The sequence below is a fragment of the Balaenoptera ricei genome, chromosome 7 (assembly GCF_028023285.1).
Source record: "Balaenoptera ricei isolate mBalRic1 chromosome 7, mBalRic1.hap2, whole genome shotgun sequence".
NCBI classification, from domain to species: domain Eukaryota; kingdom Metazoa; phylum Chordata; class Mammalia; order Artiodactyla; family Balaenopteridae; genus Balaenoptera; species Balaenoptera ricei.
This window is the reverse complement of record NC_082645.1, coordinates 43,578,337-43,592,815: the sequence shown is the minus strand read 5'-3', so window position 1 is coordinate 43,592,815 and position 14,479 is coordinate 43,578,337. Positions and strand designations below refer to the sequence as shown.

The 14,479-nt window shown below is 37.2% G+C and overlaps 1 pseudogene; it reads left to right on the top strand.

The window, feature by feature from the left end:
• The first annotated feature begins 11,424 nt into the window (after positions 1-11,424).
• On the top strand, positions 11,425-13,481 carry LOC132368428 (tigger transposable element-derived protein 1-like; annotated as a pseudogene).
• The last annotated feature ends 998 nt before the right edge of the window (positions 13,482-14,479 follow it).

Below are 14,479 nucleotides of genomic sequence, written 5' to 3'. Positions count from 1 at the left end.
GTATACCCTCCAGGACTCTCCTAGACTTCAGACTATACTACAAGCTACAGTAATCAAAACAGTGTGGAATTTGCATAAAAACAGACACATAGATCAATGGAACAGAATAGAGAGCCCAGAAATAAACCCACACACCTAGAGTCAATTAATTTACAATAAAAAAGCAATAATATACAATGGAAAAAGTCTCTTTAACAAGTGGTCTTGGGAAAGCTGGACAACAGCATGTAAATCAATTAAATTAGAACAGTCTCACACACCATATACAAAAATAAATTTAAAATGGTTTAAAAACCTAAATGTAAGACATGACCCCATAAAACTCACAGAAGAGAACATAGGCAAAAAAATTCTATGACATAGATCATCACAATATTTTCTTAGATCAGTCTCCCAAGGCAAAAGAAATAAAAGCAAAAATAAACAAATAGGACCTAATCAAACTTAAAAGCTTTTGCCCAGCAAAGGAAATGATCAACAAAATTAAAAGACAACCTATGGAATGGGAGAAAATATTTGTAAGCGATATATTTGATAAAGGGTTAATATCCAAAATATATTAAGTTGGCCAAAAAGTTCGTTCGGGTTTTTCCTTAAGACACTATGGAAAAACCCGGACGAACATTTTGGCCAACCCAATACAAACAGCTCATACAAGTTAATATAAAAAAAAAAAAAAAAAAATTAAAAAAAATGAACAGGAGACCTGAACAGACATTCTTCCAAAGAAGACACAGAGATGGCTAACAGCCACATGAAAAGATGCTCAATATTGTTAATTATTAGAGAAATGCAAATCAAAGCCACAATGAGGTATCACCTGACATCAGTCAGAATGGCTATCATCAAAAAGTCTACAAATAATAAATGTTGGAGAGGATGTGGAGAAAAGGGAACCCTCATTGCTGTTGATGGGAATGTAAATTGGTGCAATCACTATGGAAAATAGTATAGAGGGTCCTTAAAAAACTAGAACTACTGTATGATCCAGCAATTCCACTCCTGGGTATATACCCAGAAAAAATGAAAACTCTAATTCAAAAAGATACATGCACCCCAATATTCACAGCAGCACTATTTACAATAGTCAAGACATGGAAGCAACCCAAGTGCCCATCAACAGATGAATGGATAAAGAAGATGTGGTATATATATATACAATGGAATGTTAGCCATTAAAAAGAATGAAATATTGTCATTTCCAGCAACACGGATGAACCTAGAGAATATTATGCTTAGTGAAATAAGTCAGACAGAGAAAGACAAGTACTATATGGTATCACTTATATGTGGACTCTAAAAAAATAATACAAATGAATATATATACAAAACAGAAACAGATTCACAGACATAGAAAACAGACTTACAGTTACCAAAGGTGGGGGGGGAGACAAATTACGAGCATGGGAATAACAAATATAAACTACTATATATAAAATAGATAAGCAATAAGGATTTACTGTATAGCACAGGGAATGATACCCAATATTTTATAATAACCAGTAATGGAATATAATCTGCAAAAAAATGAATAAATATGTTGTACACCTAAAACTAACACAATATTGTAAATCAACTATACTTCAATTAAAAAAAAATCATAGGATGGCAAGTGCTAAAAGGAAACCTAGGAATCAATACACATCATTCCTACTTTGTGTAGGAGGAATTATAGCCCAAAATGGTGAAATGATCACAGAAGAAATCTGTGAAAAACTGATAATAGAACCCAAGCATTCTAACCTCTATATGAATTCACCTCTTCTCATGGCTCCTAAGCAAATGGAAGTTACTGTGTGAGGGTTCTATAACTCTCCTTTTCTTTCAAAGCCTTACATGCTTCTATACCTAGTCAAATATTGTAGATGATGAAACACTTCAGACTTTGGAGTCGAACAGCTGAGTTAAATTCCAGGTGTTTTTAAGTAGTTACTATTGGATCATCACTAAAATTACATAGACATTGTAGAAATGGAATAAAGCTGGAGTCTCAGACTCCAATATATGAAGAGTCTAAGCATGTACTGCAAACAAATGAGGCAAGACAAGAGAGCCCTATGGTAAACCAGAGCTCACGTGCATTTTTAGTATTTGTTGTCTGAGAGTTTGTGAACCCAAGGATGCCAGATTGTCCTATTTTCTAGGAAAGCCAAAAGTCCAAAAAATTTTATGAAACCTAATTTTTAAATTGTATCAGCTAACTCAAAATTTTAAAAACATTATGAGAGCCGAATAAAACGTATCTGCAGCCTGCATTTAGACGGTGAGCTGCCAGTTTGCAGTTTCTAAGTGGAGCACATCTGGTCAAAGAAAACATAAGGAACGAGGCCAGATCAGAAACAATTAAATTTTTAAAAGGGAAAACTTTTACTTCCATTTAACATAAAGTGTATACAACTCAAAAACTCATGATTCAAAACTTAAAAGCATAAATTAATAGAAAATTAGGGGCTTCCCTGGTGGCGCAGTGGTTAGGAATCTGCCTGCCAATGCAGGGGACACGGGTTCGTGCCCCGGTCCGGGAAGATCCCACATGCCGCAGAGCGGCTAGGCCCGTGAGCCACAACTACTGAGCCTGCGCGTCTGGAGCCTGTGCTCCGCAACAAGAGAGGCCGCGACATTGAGAGGCCCGCGCACCGCGATGAAGAGTGGGCCCCGCTCGCCACAACTGGAGAAAGCCCTTGCACAGAAACGAAGACCCAACACAGCCAAAAATAAATAAATAAATTTATAAAAAGAAAATTAGGACTGCTTTAATCGGATAAATTAATGCACTAATAGTAAAGTTGTACAAGGCATTTTGCTAAGTGTTATAAAGGATATAAAGATGAATAGGACATCATCCTTGTCCTTTAGAAGTTTACTCTTTAGTGCAGAGGATAGGAAGTTAACAAAAATAGTGAGAATACAGGAAGAATATGAGGTCATTAGAGGGTAAGTACAAAGTTTCAAAGAAGGGAGAACTTATATTTGGATTGCAAACTCAAAAACATTTCTGGAAGAGTGAGTGAACTAAAGGCACTGGAGACCAGGCTATTCAGTCAATCAGCAGATGACAAATACCTACTGAATGCCTCTCAGACGCGGTCTGGGTATAAGGGTTTCAGCAGTTAATAAGACACTAGAGATTCTGAACTCAAGGAGCTTATATTTTAGTGTGAGGTAACAAATAATATAGTTGACCCTTGATCAATGTGGGTTTGAACTGCATGGGGACGCTTATACGCAGATTTTTTTCAGTAAATATAGTACCTGTATTTTTATTGTACAGATCTTTAAATTAAGTGCAAGGAAACGTTTGCATTTGATTAAAGATCACAATATGTGGAATCAAAAGCACTAGAGTTTGAGTCCTGATTCCATCCAAATGTTTCAGCTTCCTACCCTTGGTTAAGTCATTTATCAATTCATTTGTTTTTGAGGCAAAGACAGCAGTATGTGGATTTGTAACTATGCTGTGGGTGGGGGTGGGGGGTCAGCATCCCAACCCCCACAGTGTTTAAGGGTCAACTGTATATAAGAAAGCAAACCAAGAAAAGATTGTTTCAAGAACTGAGAAGTGTTGAGAAGAAAATCACCAAGGGTCAGGATAGACGCCCCTCATCCATTTACAGAGGTAGTATTATTCTCTCTGTACATCCAAATGCAAACTAAGGGGCCCTGAAAAACCAAACCTAAGTCTGAGAATGTGTTTATTTCCTTAAAATGCCCTATCTGTCACCACTAAAGAAAATATACCTCTTCAAGCTGTATGTTGCTGTCTTCCATCACACATACAGTAATGAGATAAAGAGTAAGTGGGGCCTAGTAGGGTAGACAGGGAAAGTATCTCTGGAGAGGTCAGCATTTAAGTTGGGAAGCCAGGTGTAAGTAGTTCTGAGGAGTGTCCTATGCAGAAGGAACAGCAAGAAGTAGGCCCAAGAGAGGAATGGCATACTTCGAGAACAGAAAGGAGGCCAGTGTGGCAGGAATATTGAACAAGATGTAGTACAGAAAGGTTGGGGTCAGTGAGGTTGGCAGTGATGAGTATTGTGGTCTTTTAGGCCACAGTAGGAGTTTGATTTTCTTCTGGATGCAGCGTGATGTCACTGGAAGATTTTAAACGGGAAAGTAACATGATCAATGTAGGCCTAAGAAAGGTCAGCCTAGTTCATCTTGAAAGAGGTACATGGGGAATAGGGAGTAAGTGTGGAGGCAGGGGTGCCAGTTGGAAGGCTGTATCAGCATTTAGTACCCTGGACTGTACTTCAGTAAACATGCTATCCCTCTTGCCAATATGCCATGCCTCTTACCTGTTTTCTAGCAGAGGTTGTAGCCAACACCATACTTTACCACATGATTAAGTCAGTTCAGGGAAACCTCTGATGGACATTCCCATGACAGTATTGGCAAAAATACATTTTCATATTGATTAGCATCTGATGACACACCTATGAAAGGGCTTTGGTATACCATGTGACTTGGCATACCAAGAGATAAGGGATTGACTTATCTGGTGGTTAACTTGAAGTTAATTTAACTTGAAGACTTAACTTGAATAAGATAGATAACAGCTATTTGGGGGAATGGTTTGGAGAGAGAACAAGATTTAGAAGGTATTATATGCCACCTCAACCTATACTATAAACTTTGAGTTTCTTCTTTATTAAAAATATTGCCTAAAATGCATAGCAATTCACATCATACTACCAGATTGTCACTATATTCTTTTTGTAACATTTGCCTCCAAGGAAATAAACATTTAACTTTAAAACTGAAAATCAGAGAACCTTAATATATCAAATGTTCCTTCCCCAATGGATAATAATCATTCAACAGAATAAATTAACTTCAAATGTAGACACTAAAGTATTTACAAAGGTACGTCTGAGATTTTAAAAATCCATAAGATATACAATAAAGCCAATAAACCTGAAAAATCAGGAAGGAATAAAAGATTTTTCTAGGGTTATGTTCTATATCTATCTAGAGACAGGGAGAGAGACAGAGACAGAGACAGAGACAGCGACAGAGGGATAGAAGAGAGACGGATCCAAGATGAAATGAATACCTAAATAGGTAAATTATTAAGGACATTAATGTGGTACTCAAAAATCTCCTATACTGAACAAAACACTTTTACAGTTTAGTTTTAGCAAATTTCTAAGGAACAGATGATCTCTATCATATATAACTGTTCCTGAAAAAAAATTATACAACTTATATGAAGATTGGAAAGAATAGGTTCTGTTGCAAGAAACAGAAAACCCAAAGAATCAGAATAGCAGTTTTGTTTGGGTTTTTTTTTTCCTTCTTATAAACTTCAGTGACCTGGGTTGATTGTAAAGACTGACAATCAGAGAGTCAGGATATCTCTTTCTTGTTCTGCCCTCCTCAATATGCAGTTTTCACTGCATGGTCCAAGACAAATGCTCCAGCACTTGCCATCACTTCTGCATTCCATACAAGGAAGAGGTGATAAGAAGTTATATCAATATTTTCCCTTTAAATTCAGTTCCCTGAAGCTGAATAGATTCCTTCTGATTACATCCCCACGATTAAAACTTAATCACAGTCACACGTAAATATAAGACAGCCTGGGAAATGTTGGCTTTATCCTGGATAGCCATGTGCCCAGTTAAAATGCAGGGCTATCTTCAAAGGAAAAAGGATATTAGATGAAAAATACTGGTCTCTGTCACAGAAAGACTTTAAATATTGTCATTATTTGGATTCTTCCCTGAAGAAATTCACAAAAGAAAAAGTTATAAAAACCAATGAGAGTGTTTAATAAGGTTTCTAGATACAAGATGAACATTCAAAAGTCAATAGTGTTTTGTTTATGCCAGTAAGAGCTGGTTAGGAAAAAGCAAAAGAAAAAAGATTCCATATACAGTAGCAGCATTTTTTAGTCTATGAAAAATTCTAACAAAAATATATATGAGACATTTTGGACAAAATGATGAAACTCTTTGAAAGTCATAAAGACCTGAGTGACTGGAAACTCTCAGCACAGTAAAAATGCCTTCTCCCAAAAATTGATCTAAAATTTCACACAACTTCCAATAAAATTGGAATGACATTTTCATAGAACATAAACTGAATCTGAAATCTCATGTAAAGTAAAAAAAAAAATAGCTAAAACAATCTTAAAGAAAGAGTTCTTGCCTACCAGAAGGTAGAACAATACTATTTCAGCTGATACAGCATTGGCACCATAGCTGTCAAGCGAATCAGCGGAATAGAAGAAAGCCCAGAAACTGACCCATAAATATAGAAGAACATGGTGTATAATATATGCATTATAATGTATCAGTGAGGAAAATACAGTTTATAATAAATTGTGTTAGCAAAAGTAACCCTAAGAAAATTAAATTTACTACTTCGTAACAAACAAAAACCAGTCCCAGGTATACTAAAGTTCTAAATGTGAAAAATTTCTAAAAGTTTGGAAAATATGTTTATGACAATTAGATAAGACACATCAAGAACATTTAATTTTAAATTTTAAATAATTATAATTATAAAGTTAAAATACTAGCCTGAGAATAGAAGATTTTTACAACGTAATATCCAACAAAGAAGTAATATTGTGAATATAAAAGGAACTTCAATTAATCAATGAGAAAGACAAAAATCACATCAATAAAATTGGCAAAATTTAAAAACAAGCTATTTCCAGAATAGTAACTGAAAAGACAAATGTGAAAATATGCTAATCTCTCTTGGTATCAGGGAGATACAAATTAACTGATATTTTTCTTCCACCACACAAGCAAAGTTTTTTGATCTAATTAAATGTATGCAAGAATTTAGGGGAAATGGTACTCTCAAGATTCAGCCAAAGAGAATGAAAATTGTTACAGCCATATTGGGGTACAATCAGCAGTATCTAGGAAAAAAATGCAAATATACCCCATATGTTATACCCCAGTGACAACAATCCTGGAGGTGTGACTTCAAGGAACTCTCACATAAGTGTACACATAAAAAAATGTTTATTCAAGCAATACCTGTAATTGGGAAAAACAAGCTATAAACAACCCTCATGCCCAAATGCAATATATAAATATACAAGATAAAAGGTTATACAGCTATTAAAACAAATGAAATTTAGTATGTATTCAGACAAATTAGTAAACATAAATGCATAAAAATAAAGTATGATGCTCTTTATGGACATATAGCATTTATATGTATATATATATATATATATATGATGTACATTTATGTGTATAGATGTTACAAATACTTATATGTATGGAAAAGTATACAATGGAAGAGCACTCACTAAATTCCTGACAACGGTTACCTCTGATATAGGAAAAAGAGAGTGAGATTCAGGGATTGAAGGTGGGGTTGAGGTGAACTATAGCTTTTTTACTTCATGTATCTAAAAATAAGAGAAGATATTAACAGTTATAATTCTAAATGAAGGTATATTTTTGTCAGAATCTTTTTTTTTTTAATATCTCAAATGAGAAAAGTAGCCAAGTAGGTCAATTTTGAAAAAATGTATATATTAAGTGACAAGTAAACAGTTGTTAAGTTTCACAAATCATCTTCATTCTTGATCCCCAAAGGCTTAGAGACTTTTAAAAAAAACAAAACAAAACAGAATGCAGTACATTAAATTTCAGATACTGGAGGACAACGGGAAGGATATCTCAAAAGTGCAAAAAAAAAACCAGATCCCTAGCAGTAAAACCACAACAGATGATAAACAACCAGTGAATGCTCTGATGTTCCCTGGATATGGTCAGCCTTGAAGGTCCTTTCTACTTCTGCCAAGCCCATAAACAGAGGAATCTCAGATCCAATGTGTGCAGACACAGTGTGTTTTCCAGTGGCAAATACACTGATGCTCTTTTCATTCCTGAGGCAACAGCCTAGGAGAGACTAGGTACACTTGAGAATGTGTGAGCATGCAGTTAAATAATGCTCCTCTCTGCCCACTAAAATAATTCACCAATATAAGATTCACACACACAAAAAAGTGTTCGTATCCCTGGAGTGATTTTCCAATAAACCCATAACTTGCATATCATCATGAATAGAAGAACATTTTCCTAGAGAGTGTTACTTGGAACACTGGTCTTAAAAGATGTACCACAGCGGGGGGAAATTATAGTGGTCAATTAAGCTTGGGATAGACTAATTCTAAATCTGCCTCTTGGATACTTATAATATTTTAGCATTTTAAGGTTCTGAGAAGTCTTACAGTTGAAAAAACTATTTTGTTAAACTCATGAATCCACATTTATTTAGACAGCATTTTTTTTTAAGTAACAGGTAACTTTGACTGCTGTGAAACAAGTATGCTGTGGACCTCAGTGTGGATAATGCTGTTATACTTATTTGGATGCATATAATCTAGAATATACACAATAAGCAACACAAACTAAGCCATCCCTACTGCCCATTGTGCCCAGGACACGACAATCCACCAAGGTGGGGAAGACTGATAGAGCGCAAGTTCAGAGTGACACAAATCAGATTTTTTTCTCTGCCTCTCACAGCACCTTCTCTGCGAGAGTACAAGCTTATCTCAAATTCTTCCCACCGTGATTCTCAGGTTCCTCTGGGCCTTGTGAACCAGTCCCTTTAGCTGATGCCATAGTGACTTACGAGTTTTCAGTTTTCCTCTTCTTCAGCTCCATCAAACTGTAGTGATGCTTCTGTATCGGCTGATACCCAAATGAGTAGTTACACTGCCTTGAAAGGGTGTTGCTGTTGCCACCAAACTAGGAAACTGCCCCTGCTAATGACACCCAGGACTGCCGTATGAAGAATGCTGAGCATCATGTGCACCAAGGGCACGACCACCAGTCACTGCCCGAACCACAGCAATGCCTCTGTCCATCACTGGCACCCAACAATGCTCTCAGCACTCATAAAACCTTGGTCATGTCTTCTCTCATCCCTGCCCACCTCAGTGAGTGCCTGGGGCAGGGCTGGAGAACAATCTGAGTGACAGACAGAGCTGGTCTCAGAATCGGTATGAGCATGTCATATTTCTCTTCCTTGGAATATCTCACCAGTTTTTCAGACATATCCAAAACCTGAGACAGAATGAAGCTCATCCATCTTGTTTATTAGTCAGTTTTGGAAGGAACACTGTGAAATGATCCTGTGATTGTAAGTGAAGATGTTCTTGCAACTTTCCATGTCCTTTCATTATCCTAAAGACTTCATTTTTTTTTTTTTTTCCTGCTCCTTTCTCTGGCAAGATGAGCAAAGACCACAAAAGTAATAGAAGGATTTGGTGTTTTCTGGATGTCAAAGTGTGAATGCATTTAAGGGTTCTATTTGAACTGGGTACCCTGGTTATTTGAGATTCTGATCAATCCCATTCGAACCTGATCCTCAGCATGGTCTCCCCCAAACCCACACCTCCCAGCTTTCCAAGCCCTCCACAATCTAGGCTCACTCCACAGCTCCAGCCTATTTCTCTTTGTCACAGAGCAATTGTGCATTTAAACATTGGACAATACTTACTAATCACCTATTCTGTGGTAATCAGAGTGGGTCCTAGGGTAAATAAGACACAGTTCCTGTTCTCAGAGAGCTTTCATAGAGTTTTCTTCTGTCACATGATTTTCCTTGGGGTTTTATAAGCACTCGGTATTCAATTCTCCCTCTATGCCTTTGTTCATTATCTTCCCTCAGCATGTGATGGCCCTTGTCATTCCAACTTTAACACTGCTTATACAAGGCAAAGCTAGGGTTGCCAGATAAAATGCAGAACACAGTTAAATTTGAATTTCAGATAAATCACAAAAATATTTTTTAGTCAAAGATTGTCCCAAGTTTTGCTGTCTGTTCACAATATTGCATGGGGCATACTTATACTAAAAGGCTTAGTTCATAAGAGAAGAGGAGGCAATGCCAAGAAGATAAAAGTGCTATCCTTCTACTCTAGGAATTTATTGTATGAGGGAATCACATATGTTAGTGGAGAGATAGATATTTGGAGAAATAAAATAACCTGGTTCAAGTACGATTCTTCAACATATGAATTCTACTTTTAACAAATCGCATCACTTCATTATGTTTCAGTTTTCTCATCTGAAAAAGAGAGATACAAGGTGTCCTGAAACGAGCATCTTTTCTCTACTACACATTCAGTAGCAAAGAGTGTTGGTATCTTGAATTAGGCTATGGTTAGAGCAGTTACACCATGGAAGTAGACAAATGCTAAAAATCAGGGTTTTATTTTTCTCCAAAAACCCACTGTTTACTAATATACCATTGGTAGGTAATCAAAATGCTTCTTTATATGCCGTCACGTGTTGTTGATAGAATATATGAGCACCTACGTTATATATTTTACATGAATATAGATGTTATAAATATATATCAACATGAATTATAAACATGCATATATATTAGATATTATTACAAGCCAGTCGAGATCTGTGTGCCTGTCCTTCATGTTTTTTAGTGAAGAAAAACATTTATATACTTACATATTTAAGGTCAAATAGAATGAAGGTGAGCAAAATATACTCATTTTCAGCGGAACATGAAATAATGAGACTGATAATCCTACAAGAGTCGCAAACCCCAAAAGTCACATTTAAACGAAGTAATTCGTTGTTTCTTCCAAAACAATTTCCCCAAGTATAATTGTTTAAAAGTCCCCAAATTGACACAGTAGGCTTCTCTGCACGGCACTAAATAGATATTCATTTCCATAGAGAGCTAAAGGTACAGGCATACCATTTTTTATTGCACTTCCTTTTTCACACTTTTCAGATATTGCATTTTCTAAAAATTGCAGGTTTGTGGCAACCTTATTGAGCAAATCTATCAGCGCCATATTTTTTTTTAATATTTCATTTATTTATTTTTATATTTATTTTTGGCTGTGTTGGGTCTTCGTTTCTGTGCGAGGGCTTCCTCTAGTTGCGGCAAGTGGGGGCCACTCTTCATCGCGGTGTGCGGGCCTCTTCACTATCACGGCCTCTCTTGTTGCGGAGCACAGGCTCCAGACGTGCAGGCTCAGTAGTTGTGGCTCACGGGCCCAGTTGCTCTGCGGCATATGGGATCTTCCCAGACCAGGGCTCGAACCCGTGTCCCCTGCATTAGCAGGCAGATTCTCAACCACTGCGCCACCAGGGAAGCCCTATCAGCGCCATTTTCTCAACAACATTTGCTCACTTTGCATCTCTGTCACATCCTGCTAATTCTCACAATATTTCAAACTTTTTTATTATTATTCTATTTGTTATGCTCATCGGTGATCAGTGATCTTTGATGTTACTACTGTAATTGTTTTGGGGCGCCACAAACTGCGACCATATAAGATGGCAAACTTAATTAATAAATGTGTGTGTTCTGACTGCTCTACTGACCACCTGTTCCCCCATTTCACCCCACTCCTCAGACTTCCTATTCCTTGAGACACAACAATATTAAAATTGGGCCAATTGATACCCTACAATGGCTTCTAAGTGTTCAAGTGAAAGGAAGAGTCACAGATCTTTCACTTTCAATCAAAAGCTAGAAATGATTAAGCTTAGTGAGGAAGGCATGTCAAAAGCCAAGATAGGCAGAAATCTAGGAGGCCTCTTGTCCCAAACAGTTAACCAAGTTGTGAATGCAAAGAAAAAGTTCTTGAAGGAAATTAAGAATGCTACTCCTGAGAACACATGGATGACAAGAAAGCAAACAACATTATTGCTGATATGGAGAAAGTTTTAGTGGTCTAGGTAGAAGATCAAACCAGCCACAACATTCCCTTAAGCCAAAGCCTAACACAGAGCAAAGCCCCAACTCTTCAATTCTTTGTAGCCTGAGTGGTGAGGAAGCTGCAGAAGAAGTCTGAAGCTAGCAGAGGTTGGTTCATGAGGTTTCAGGATAGAAGCCATCTCCATAACAACAAAGTGCAAAGTGAATCAGCAAGTACTAATATAGAAGCAGCAGCAAATTATTCAGAGGATCTGGCTAACATAATTAATGAAGGTGGTGACACTGAACAACAGATTTTCAATATAGATGAAATGGCCTTATACTGGAAGAAGATACCGTCTAGAATTTTCAAAGCTAGGAGAAGCCAATGCCTGGCCTCAAAGCTTCAAAGAATAGGCTGCCTCTCTTGTTAGGAGCTAATGCAGCTAGTGACTTTAAGTTGAAGGCAATACTCATTTACCATCCTTAAAATCCTAGGGCCCTTAAGAATTATGCTAAATCTGCTCTGCCTGTGCTCTATACATGGAACAACAAAGCCTGGATAACAGCACATCCATTTACAGCATGGTTTACTGAATATTTTCAGCCCACTCTTGAGACTTACTGCTTAGGAAAAAAAAAAAAGATTCCTTTCAGAATATTACTGCTCATTGACGATGCACCTGGTCACCCAAGAGCTCTGAGGGAGATGGACAATGAGATTCTTGTTGTCTTCATGCCTGCTAACATCACATCCATGCCTCAGCCCATGGATTAAAGAGTAATTTTGGCTTTCAAGTGTTATTCTTAAGAAACATATTTTCTAAGGCTATGGCTGCCATAGATAATGGTTCCTCTGATGGATCTGGGCAAACTAAATTGAAAATCTTCTGAAAAGTATTCACCATTCTAGATGCTATTAAGAATATTTGTGATTCATGGGAAGAAGTCAAAACGTTAACATTAATAGGAGCGTGGAAGAAGATGATTCCACCCTTCATGGATGACTTGGAGGGGTTCAAGACTTCAGTGGAGGAAGTAACTGTGGATGTGGTGGAAATAACAAGAGAACTAGAATTAGAAGTTAATTCTGAAGATGTGACTGAATTGCTGCAATCTCATGGTAACATTTTCATGGATGAGCAAAGAAAGTGGTTTCTTTTATTTATTTATTTATTCATTTATTTATTTATGGCTGTGTTGGGTCTTCGTTTCTGTGCGAGGGCTTTCTCTAGTTGTGGCAAGCGGGGGCCACTCTTCATCACGATGCGCGGGCCTCTCACTATCGCGGCCTCTCTTGTTGTGGAGCACAGGCTCCAGACACGCAGGCTCAGTAATTGTGGCTCACGGGCGCAGTTGCTCCGCGGCATGTGGGATCTTCCCAGACCAGGGCTCGAACCCGTGTCCCCTGCACTGGCAGGCAGATTCTCAACTACTGCACCACCAGGGAAGCCCAAGAAAGTGGTTTCTTAAGATGGGATCTACTCCTGGTGAAGATGCTGTGAACATTGTTGAAATGACAAAGGATTTAGAATACTACATAAACTTAGTTGATAAATCAGCAGCAGGGTTTGAGAGGATTGACTCCCATTTTGAAAGAAGTTCCCCTTGGGTAAAATGCTACCCAACAGCATTGCATGCTACAGAGAAATCATTTGTGAAAGGAAGGGTCAATCAATGTGGCAGACTTCATTGTTGTCATATTTTAAGAAATTGCCACAGCCATCCCAGCCTTCAGCAATCACCACCTTGATCACTCAGCAACCATCAACATCGAGGGAAGACCAGCGAAAAAATTATGACTCACTGAGGGGTCAGATGATGATTAAGATAAAGTATTTTTTACTTAAGATGTGTACATTGTTTTTAGGCATAAGGCTATTGCACACTTAATAGATTACAATATAGCCTAAAGATAACTTCTATATTCACTGGGAAACCAAAAATTCATGTGACATACTTTATTGCAATATTTGCTCTATTGTGGTCTGGAACCCACTGGCAATATCTCCAAGGTATGCCTGTAATTTCATCTGCTATTGTCTCTGGTCTGATAAGGGAATGCTTTCCTGGTTGTCACTCATTGCAGCTTCTGTGCACAAGAGCCACAGCAATTCATGACATGTGCTCATTAGCTGGGAAATCCAAATGCCAGATTCTGCCATCTTTTGTAGAGTCTGGAGGGTTTGTTTTTTGTTTTTTGGTTTTTGGCTTAAACTCACCTATTCTTTTCAGGTTCATTGAGCTTTTGATTTGAAGCACTACTGAGCTATAAGGACATACTTTGAGAACCCACATGATCCTTTCAAACAATTTCTTCTGAATTCTCCACTTATCATTTACACTATTAAATATGCTTGTACTAAATAAGGATCAAAGGAGAATTATAGCAATAAGTTATCCATTATATTGCTGATGAATATTTTTATATTTAACATTTTACTGTTTTAAAAATTCCTGCACCTGTTTCTCAGGGTGGAATTGGCAGAAGTGGATTTCTAGAGTCATAGTGCATGGCTTTTTCTCAATCCCTGGTTTTATATAAAACAGGTATTAGGGTACAAAAACATGTTTTATCAACTTAGTCATAATTACTAAGATAAATACCTTCTATACTACTTTCAACTCTCCTCAGAAATATTTATGAAGTGCAACTCTAATGCTAGTCACACCTACTATTTTGACTCCAGACTTGCATACTCTGTGGGAAATTGAAGTATTCAATATATTAATAAACTTCCTACTGCATAACATGTATTATACAAAAGCTAAAAGGAATATAAAAGAACAGATACTATATTTTCTGTACAAGAACTGGTAACTTAGA